This window comes from Lipotes vexillifer, unplaced genomic scaffold (assembly GCF_000442215.2).
Source record: "Lipotes vexillifer unplaced genomic scaffold, Lipotes_vexillifer_v1.1 scaffold120, whole genome shotgun sequence".
Taxonomy (NCBI): domain Eukaryota; kingdom Metazoa; phylum Chordata; class Mammalia; order Artiodactyla; family Lipotidae; genus Lipotes; species Lipotes vexillifer.
Genome location: NW_006791240.1, coordinates 227,863 through 238,097, shown reverse-complemented (window position 1 = coordinate 238,097; position 10,235 = coordinate 227,863).

Sequence of the window (10,235 nt, the reverse complement as noted above, 5' to 3'; positions counted from 1 at the left end):
TTTCCCTATTATAAAATGTTTAAATATTTAATTCCTTGAAATTCTGACACTGATCTCTATACAAATTCTTCCAGCTCTGTTATCATGCATTATATATTTAGGATAATTGCATATTGTATTAGGACAAAATAGATCAGTGATCTTTAATTACTTGTTAGCTAGAAGGTTAGAGCTGCAGCTGTGGTTATTCTTCTCCTTTTTCTTCTGCCTGTGACTCAAATCTCGAAGCCTCTTCTCACACTCCATACTCAGACCCTTTGCTTCATGTCCAATCATCTTTTTCCCTTTAATTCTCATCGGTGACCTTTCCTCACCCTAATTTTCCATGAGCTTTTCCTAGCTTCCTCCTTTTAACCGTTATTTTACCTACCTTTTCTCATAGACCGTTTCTTTCTACCACTACTGCCCTCCCAACCCCCAGAAATTAATTTCTTTCCTCTTCTCTGTTTTTCTTTTTGCTAAATAGTTACTTAACTCTAGAAATGTATAAATTCCACACAGAGATTGGGCCAGGATATAAGTGATTTATGCAAGCAAACCTCTTTCCTTATTTTCCTCTCTTATTAAGAACCTTCTCACATCCTCAACATAAATGATGAATACATCCAGTTTAATCAGCCTACCTTTATCTTCTCTCTCAACTTCTAGCTCCTACTTCATCACTATAAATTGCTGAATACCTGTGCGTAATACCAGGGCTAGATTGTGCAAAAGTTGGGACATTCAGAATGTTACTTTGGAATTTTACCTGCATTTTCTAGGATCCTATCAGAGATTTGCTGAAAAAGAACAAGAGAACATAGGGTTCTGCTGGATCAGATGATACCTTTGTGCACATTGGCGTAATCAACCATGTGGGTGCAAAGCTTAATGAGGAGAAGAGACCTTCATGCAATTTTGAATGAAGGTGGCCTTTCCTGTGGAAGGTTATAGCATTGTGTCAAGGTTTATGACTAGAAAAGGGATGTGTGGGCTGCATCCAGCCTCAGCTCATCCCCTTTGCTGGGCCATTTTGTGCAGTGAGCAACCTGCACGATTGTATGTGGCCTGACTGGGAAGTGCGACTCCAGTAAATGTAGAACAAGCAGAGGATAAAGAGTAAGGTTTACGTTATGAAATGTAACAGCAATTCATATTTCCTTGGGAAGAACTAAAATTTACTGAAAGTCTTTTTCAAGCCAAATACTGAAAGTATAAGGGATGATCATTAAGGTTTATAATAAATTAGGCATTAGAGATGTGTATTTCAGTAGGAAATGAGAGTAAAATTGGGAAAGTAAAGATAGGTAGATGGGGTATAGAACGCTGTTCAGCAAACTTTTTGTTAAAATGCCAGATAGTAAATAGTTCAGGGTTTCTGGACCATATAGGCTCTCTGTTGCAACTTTTAAAGTCTGCTCAAAAGCAGCCATAGAAAATTTGTAAATGAATGGGCATGGCTGTGTTCCAGCAGAACTTTATTTACAAAAGTGGGCTGGGAGGGGTTGTATAGAGTATTGAGAGAAAAGGGTTCACGGAGGCATTTGGTTGGTGTGAATCTGCTGTTGATGCAGAAAGAGCTCTAAACCTGAGTAACAAGTGTTCATAAATTATCAGACAGATAAATTCCACACAGGTTGAAAAAGAACCTTTTGATTACCAATTTGAATTTATAGATCTACAAACACCAGGAATGGAAGTTTTGTCAAGCATTTGTTTCTCTGTTAAATCTCCTGTAATATATACACTTGACAAGATTAAAAACTGGACTAATAGACTATATTTCACATAAAATGTTACTCTTTAAACTTCTTTTTCAGTGCTCAGTCTAAACAGTATATAATGGATGTATATTATGATCCTTTGGGTCCTGGTGAATTTTATTTCCTTTGCTTCATAGCAACTAGCTGATATTAGAACTGACCTTTGTTGCAGCTGGCCTTGCTAATGGACCTCAGATGGTTTGCTCAGATAAGTAAAACTTCGGGGAAAATTCACTGTAAGCAAAATACTTGAAAAGATATGAGAAAGGGCAACACTTGGGCTATAAAAACAGACTTTATATTTCTACATGGAAAAAACTTTATGGTCCTAGCATTTTACTCATTCCCTAATTATCTAAATATGTCATTCCATAGCATAAATATAAAGATATTTTTGCTTTTTGAGGGCAAATTGCCCTGAGTTATCAAACTCTCAGATCTTGAAAAGGATCAGTCTTGAAAAGATCCTTCTACCCCTACCCCTCCCTCCCCTCTCCTTCTTCCCTTTATCCTTTCTTTTTTGTGTGTCTGTTTTCAAGATGAATATGGGCTGTTCCAGCGAAGTCTTTATAAAAACTATGTGAAAGAGGTGAGCGCTGATGGGTTATGGGCAACTGGACATCTTGGCCTTCGTGTTTCCTGCATGGAGCAGAATTCCTTTGGCCGCACCAGCCCTCCTGTATTGTTTATTGTAGTCTGTAACCTCTCCTTTCACTGAAAGGGGCAAATTTATGAAGGGATTCACACAGCTCTTCTGGTTTTTAAGGCAACTAAGGCCAGCTGGAATACACTTTATTCACTGTAATACACTTTATTTCATTAGATTTTTATATTCCAGTGAAAACTGGCTGTTGAGAGGCCTCAGAGTCAGGGTTTAGATTTTGATTGTCATTTACCACTGCTAGAAAGAAATTAAACAAATTCTAGTGAGGACATATCTCGGTGAAAAGAAACCTTTCTCTTCCATAGCACATTGATGAAAAGAAAGCTCAAAGTTACAAGGATTTTCTGAATTCCATTGACTCTTTACTGCTAATTAGTAGCATGACTTATTTGAGTGGCTTGATACTTGCTTTGACTTGCTTTTAATATCACTTTAATTTCCCATGGAAAATAAATTTGTTCTAAACTTGCTGTGGATAAATATACAAACTATGGACAGGACGAGTCTTGTTTATTTATGAAACAAAGTTTTGTTATTATTATGTTTGGAGTTCATTTCTAGGCAGTTAAAGGAAGGAAGTAATTAGTACCTTCTTTGAAGGCCATTTTGAAATTTTATGAAAAAAAAGTATGTGATAGAAAATCAATCTGGGAATGCAGTGGGTGAACTGATTCTAATCCTACTCAGTGTATGATGCTAGATGGATTTTCTAGTTCTGGTTGTGGGGTGGGGATGGCGTATTTCTGTGGGGTTGGAAACTAACAATAGTAGCTTGTATGCCTTTCCTGTCTCGTCTCTGGAACAAGTAACCTAGAGAGAGTGTGCCACTGAGAGGGCTAGCAGGGATGAAGCTAATGAATATTCAACAACGTGACTCTGCTTATCTCCTCAATGTGATTCAAATGTGATGCGAGAAAAAGGTGAATGCAGGTTGTTGGTGAGAGGAGAACTACAATTTCATCCAGTACTTGAAAGACATTAATTTCCAGCAGCATAGATATTTGTCAGTGACACCTTACAGCATTAGGTCAAGTCTGTGCATTTATTAAACGGTTCTTTTTTGAAGAATCACCCCAATGGCTGCTAGACATAGAACTCTGCTGCTCCAAGTAAATCACTGGTTTACACCAGATCTTGACATTTACAGCCCATCTAGCATAAGATGCTATAAATATAGGTTTTGGTTATTTACTTTATAGTAGAAATATTCAGTGTATTATGAATTCGTATTTGTTAAGACTTGGGGAACCTTTTGGTTAAGATTTCTTCAGCATATTTGCTGCTACTGAATTTCTTTTCCCTTTTGGTTCAGTGAAGGTTATTCCTTTAGGCCCTGTGACTAATTTCCCAAGATCCAGAGTTTATCTAATGAGTTCCTCAGAAAACTTTGGAACAAAATTAATTCAAGATTTACTGAGTGACTAATGTAATCATATCTCTGGGGAAATAAGCTGACCCCCTAGTTTACTGGATAGTTGTTAGTTGCAAAAAATTCTGGCAGTGAACAGAAACAAGGGTAAACATCTGTTATTTTAAAAAAACTTGGGCTTCCCTCGTGACGCAGTGGTTGAGAGTCTGCCTGCCAATACAGGGGACGCAGGTTCATGCCCCGGTCTGGGAGGATCCCACATGCTGCGGAGCGGCTGGGCCCCTGAGCCATAGCCCCTGAGCCATGGCCGCTGAGCCATGGCCGCTGAGCCTGCGCGTTCGGAGCCTGTGCTCTGCAACAGGAGAGGCCACAACAGTGGCCACGTACCGCAAAAAAAAAAACAAACCTGTCAGGGACCCTTGATGTCCATATGAGACATAGACAGCCTCAGTTTAAAATTTTCCTCCCAAACAATGACATTTCTTCCTTTGCCATCATAATTTATCTGTTGATAAAATTTACCATGTGTATTCATGAGAATATGATTTATAAAGTTAAGATGTAGACTGGATCTTTATCATGTAAAAGCTTCTAATGGATTGTTTTTGGAAGAGTAACTGTGAAAAGGAATGTTTGTTTAGAACACAAGTTGGGAAAACATATGTAACCATGAAGGGTATTATTGGAATAAAAGAAAAACTAACATCACCACGTTCATCTATTTCAAACTTTGATGCATCAGAAGAAAATCAATCTGTGATCCAGAAGGCACTTTAAATAGTCAAAGGGTATTTTTTCCATCAGGCATTTCATATTTGTGCTTAGATAATGCTTCAAATATTTTGAAAGAACAGAGAAGTGCTATGGGAAAAAATCACTCTATTTTTTACGATCTAAACGATCGTAACTCATAGTCCTGGCCAGAATTTTGTTTTCTTAAAACTGTTCCCTGCACATATAATGATGATTGATATGGTAGTTCTTAGTCCATACATATGTATGCTGTGTGTGTGTGTGTGTGTGTGTACGTGTATGTGTGTGTAACTTGCATGTGTAAAACAGGTCTTTTTGCACTTTATGAGTTTAATTTGGAATCCAGTTCTAAATGTTTATCTTTAAGGCCTAGAATAACAGAATTTGTGAAAAGTAGAATGTACCCATAGTTTAACACAAGTCCTGGGACAAGATATAAAGTAGGTGAAGTTCATCTTCACTGATATTCCATCTCCATCTGTAGGGGCTTTACTCTGAAGTTCTGCCTCTGGCTGGGGAAAACATGCTGGGCCACCAGAAGAGAACTGTCAGGGGGCGGGGGTATTTGTAGCTTGGAGAGTGGTTTTTGAACCAAATGTCGACTTCCTATACTTATTTTCTCTCTCTGCCATTTTGAATTTCTCTCTCTCTATTGTGTGTTAATTTCTTAGCGCATGCATTTTATTTTTAAAATTTTATTTTATTTTTTAAGTAGATATGATCGACAAATAACATTATATTAGTTTCAGGTATACAAACATAAATTTCTTTCTTGTGATGAGAACTTTTGAGATCTACTCTCTCAGCAACTTTCAAGTATATGATACAGAATTATTAACTGTAGTCACCATGCTGTACATTAAAACCCCAGGACTTATTTATCTTATAACTGGAAGTTTGTACTTTTGACCAACTTCATCCTTTACCCAAACCTCCCCCCGCTGCTTCTGGCAACCACCATTTTATTCTCTGTATCTATGAGTCTTTTTTTTTTTTTAAGATTCCACATAAAAGTGAGATCATACGGTATTTGACGTTCTCTGTCTGACTTATTTCACTTAGCATGATACCCTCCAGGTCCATCCATATTGTTGCAGATGGCAGGGTTTCCTTCCTTTTTATGGCTGAACAATATTCTCTATCTATCTATCTATCTATCTATCTATCTATCTCTCACATAGTGAGGATAAACTTTCATCCATTGATGGACACTTTGGTTGTTTCCATGTTTTGGCTATTGTAAATAATGCTGCAATAAACATGGGGGTGCAGATATGTCTTCAGGGTGGTGATTTTGTTTTCTTCTGATAAATATCCAGAAGAATTGCTGGATGATATGGTAGTTCTATTTTTAATTATTTGAGGAAACTCTGTACTGTTTTCCACAGTGGCTGCACCAATTTACATGCTCACCAACAATGCACAAAGATTCCCTTTTCTCCACATCCTTGCCAACACTTGTTATTTCTTGTCTTTTTGATAATAGCCATTCTAATAGGTGTGAGGTAATATCTCTTTGCAAGTCTCTGATTTGCATTTCCCTGATGATTAGTGATGTTGAGCATCTTTTCAGGTACCTGTTGGCCATCTGTATGTCTTCTTTGAAAAATGTCTATTTCGGTCCTCTGCCCTTTTTTTTTCCCCCCCGATACGCGGGCCTCTCATTGTTGTGGCCTCTCCCGTTGTGGAGCACAGGCTCTGGACGCGCAGGCTCAGCGGCCATGGCTCACAGGCCCAGCCGCTCTGCGGCATGTGGGATCTTCCCGGACCGGGGCACGAACCCGTGTCCCCTGCATGGGCAGGCGGACTCTCAACCACTGTGCCACCAGGGAAGCCCCTCTGCCCATTTTTTAATCAGATTGTCTGATTTTTTGTCATTGAGTTGTATGAGTTCTTTATATATAGTTTTGGATATTAACCCCTTATCAGATATAAGGTTTGCAAATATTTTCTTTTCAGTAGGTTGCCATTCCACTTTGTTGATAGTTTCCTTGGCTGAGCAGAAACTTCTTAGTTTGATAGTATCCCACTTGTTTAGTTTTGCATTTGTTGTCTTAGCTTTTGGTCTCAAATTTTTAAAAATCATTGCCAAGATTGATGTCAAGGGACTTATTGTCCATGTTTTCTTATTGGGGTTTTATGGTTTCAAGTCTTCCATTCAAGCTTTTAATTCATTTTGAGTTAATTTTAGTGTATGGTATAAAACAGTGACCCAGTTTCATTCCTTTGTATGTGGCTGTCCAGTTTTCCAAACTGCATTTATTGATAAGACTGTCCTTTCCCCATTGTATAGTCTTGGCTCCTTTGTTGTAAATTAATTCACCATATATACATGGGTTTGTTTCTGGGCTCTCTATTCTGTTCCATTGATCTATGTGTCTGTTTTTATGCCAATACTATAATGTTTTGATTGCCATAGCTTTGTAATACAGTTTGAAGTCAGGAACTGTGATGGCTCCAGCTTTGCTCTTCTTTCTCAAGATTGCATTGGCTATTCAGGGTCCTTTGTGGTCCTATACATATTTTAGGACTGTTTCTTCTATTTCTTTGAAAAATATCGTTGGAATTTTGATAGGGATTGCATTGAATCTTCAAATAGCTTTGCAGAGTGTAGACATTTTAACAGTATTAATTCTGCCAATCCATAAGCTTGGAATATCTTTCCATTTATTTGTATCTTCTTCAGATTCTTTCATCAGTGTCTTATAGTTTTTAGTGTACAGGTCGTTCATGTTTTTGGTTGAATTTATTCTGAGGTATTTTATTCTTTTTGATGAAATTGTAAATGGGATTATTTTCTTAATTTCTCCTTCTGCTGGTTACTGTATAAAAATGCAACAGATTTTTGTATATTGAGGTTTTTTTTTTTTTTTTTTTTTTTTTTGGGGGTACGCGGGCCTCTCACTGTTGTGGCCTCTCCCGTTGCGGAGCACAGGCTCCGGACGCGCAGGCTCAGGGGCCATGGCTCACGGGCCCAGCCGCTCCGTGGCATGTGGGATCTTCCCAGACCGGGGCACGAACCTGTGTCCCCTGCATCGGCAGGCGGACTCTAAACCACTGCGCCGCCAGGGAAGCCCCCGTGTATATTGATTTTTGTATCCTGAAACTTTACTGAATTTGATTATTAGTTCTAACAGTTTTTTTTTTTTGATAGAGTATTCAGGGTTTTCTATATATAGTATCATGTTATTTGCAAATAGTGACGATTTTACTTCTTCCTTTCCAATTTAGATGCCTTTCATTTCTGTTTCTTGACTAATTGCTCTGGCTAGGACTTCCATCCACTTTTATTGTTGAACTTAGTATTTTGAGTCTTCCCAAATGCATGAGCATCTCAAATGCTCTTTTCTTCTTGATCTTTCATTCAGAACATATTCCTCGTTTCTTTGTTTTCCTTGGCTCTCTGTTTTGGTTTGTATGTGTTAGAGAAAAGAACCACCTCTCCCAGTCTTTTTGGAGTGACCTCATACAGGAGACAAATCTTATCATTCAACTCTTTCCTACCTCTTGGTCATCTCTCAAACCTTTTGGTTTGTCCAAGCAGCCTACTTTGTTCTTAGTTGCTCCCAGTAGTTGAGAGTGTGCCAAGACCTGTCAGTGTCCCAAAGGGGAGGATCTTAGTCAGCATCTAGATGCAGCCTGACTGGAAACTGAACCCTCAGGCAGTAGTTTTTAAAGTGTGCAAATATACCTCTTTCAGGGGAAGGTGAGGAGAGAGGCATTTCATTCTGTTCTCTCTGCACTGAACTCTGGCATGAATCAGTTAAGAACTGTTTCTTTGTTTGCTACCATCCCATTGAACCTGTGGACACAAACCCTGCTGGCCATTAGAGCCAAAGTATCAAGGACTGTTTCCTCTGGGTAGCAGCCACAAAAACCTGGATGCCAGATATGTGCACTAGTGTGTGCATTTTAATGCAAGTACATACGGAGAAAGAATAAGAAATTCCCCCTACCCTGCACTTCCCATTCTCCTCCCATCACCACTGTTTACATTTAAGTTGTGTATCTTTTCAGTCCTTAACATGGGCACACATTTTAAAAAATAAATATATTTTGACTCCAAATTCTATCTTTTCATTTTATAAATATTAGTCTAATCAGTTTTTTTCAAAAAGAATAATTACTATCTTTTAGGTAAACATATTAGTCTACCAACCAGAGTAAATGTAGCCCTTGGTATACAGAAATTGACTTCGAGTTTCAAAAGTCTCTTCTTGCTAGACTACTCATGTAAAACTCTCATTACACTTTATGTTATGGGCAACTTGTAAAATACTGTAGTGGGTTAAATGGTGCCCTGCCCCTCCCCAAAGGGTTTGTCCATGTTCTAAGTCCTGGAACCTGTGAATGTCACCTTTTTTGAAAAAAGGGGCTTTGCAAGTGTAATTAATCTAAGGATCTTGAGATGAGGTGATCATCCTGGACTACCTTTGTGGGCTTTAAATCAAATGACAGGAATCTTTATTAGATAGACATCCAGAGGGGAAGGTGTACACAGGGGAGAAGGCAAAGTGAAGATGGGGGTGGAGAATGGAGTACTGTGGCCACAAGCCAAGGAAGCCAAGGGATGCTGGGTGCCACCAGAAGGTGAAAAAGGCAAAGAAAGATTCTCCCCTAGGGTCTCTAGAGGGAGTGCAACTCTGATGACATTTTGATTTGAACTCTGGCCACCAGAACTGTGAGAGAATAAATGTCATTTTAAGCTACTAGTACGGAGTGTCAACCAAGAAACACTGAAGGCTCCAAATAAGAAAAGAGTTTATTTGGGCGGGCGGGTGGTCTTAGGGATTGCAGTTTGCAAGACACAGATTGGGGTAAAACCTAAAGAGTGTTTCAGGGAAGAGAAAGAGTCAGGGGCTTATAAAGGCAAAAGCTCCATGGTTGGTAAAGTTGTCTGGCAAGAATTATGATTCACTATAACAGAAGAAAGGAAATATTTGTCCTTAAGGGATAGGTTGCCATGAGTTATTTTAGGGTCAGCATCCAATAAGTATCTTAAGCTTCTGGAATACTGGGCAGATGTTCCGAATGACTGTATTAAGATAATAAGTGATCAAAGTTCATATTCCATCCTGCCTGAGACATGCACAAGTCACACTTCCTCAGTCGTTTCCCAGCTCCATTTTAGAGAACTCTCTTAGTAATACTGACTCCATTTTGATTTTCCTTTCACAATGGTAATTTGTAACTGCAGCTGCAGGAAACTAATTCAAACACCAACGCCAAAATACCATACTTCCTTTATCTAGAAATAGAAGAGAATGAAGCAATTGACTCACAAATTTCATTCTTAAATAAGCAACACTTACAACTTTTATTGTTATAAAACAATATCCCAAGAATTATTACTCTAGTGAGCTTCTATTTGAACATCTGTATAATTACCTGACTATAGCACTGAAACTAGAAGATTTGTTTCTGGATTAATAAGAAAGACTTGTTAAATAGCAATAACAAAATACTAACTTAACATTATCTAAGCCTTAAAGATAGACGTTTGAAATCAGATTTCAATTAAACTCATAAAATGGAAGCAATTTATTAATAAGATTTATATTTACACAATGTATATTTTTAAAGCACTATGTTGAGAATTGTAAATCTATCAAGTTTATATTTGAGCTATTATATAGACACTTAACTAAGGGCAGTAGAATGAAAATATTAAAAAATCAAAATTATTGTAGAAGGGCAAAAAATTCCT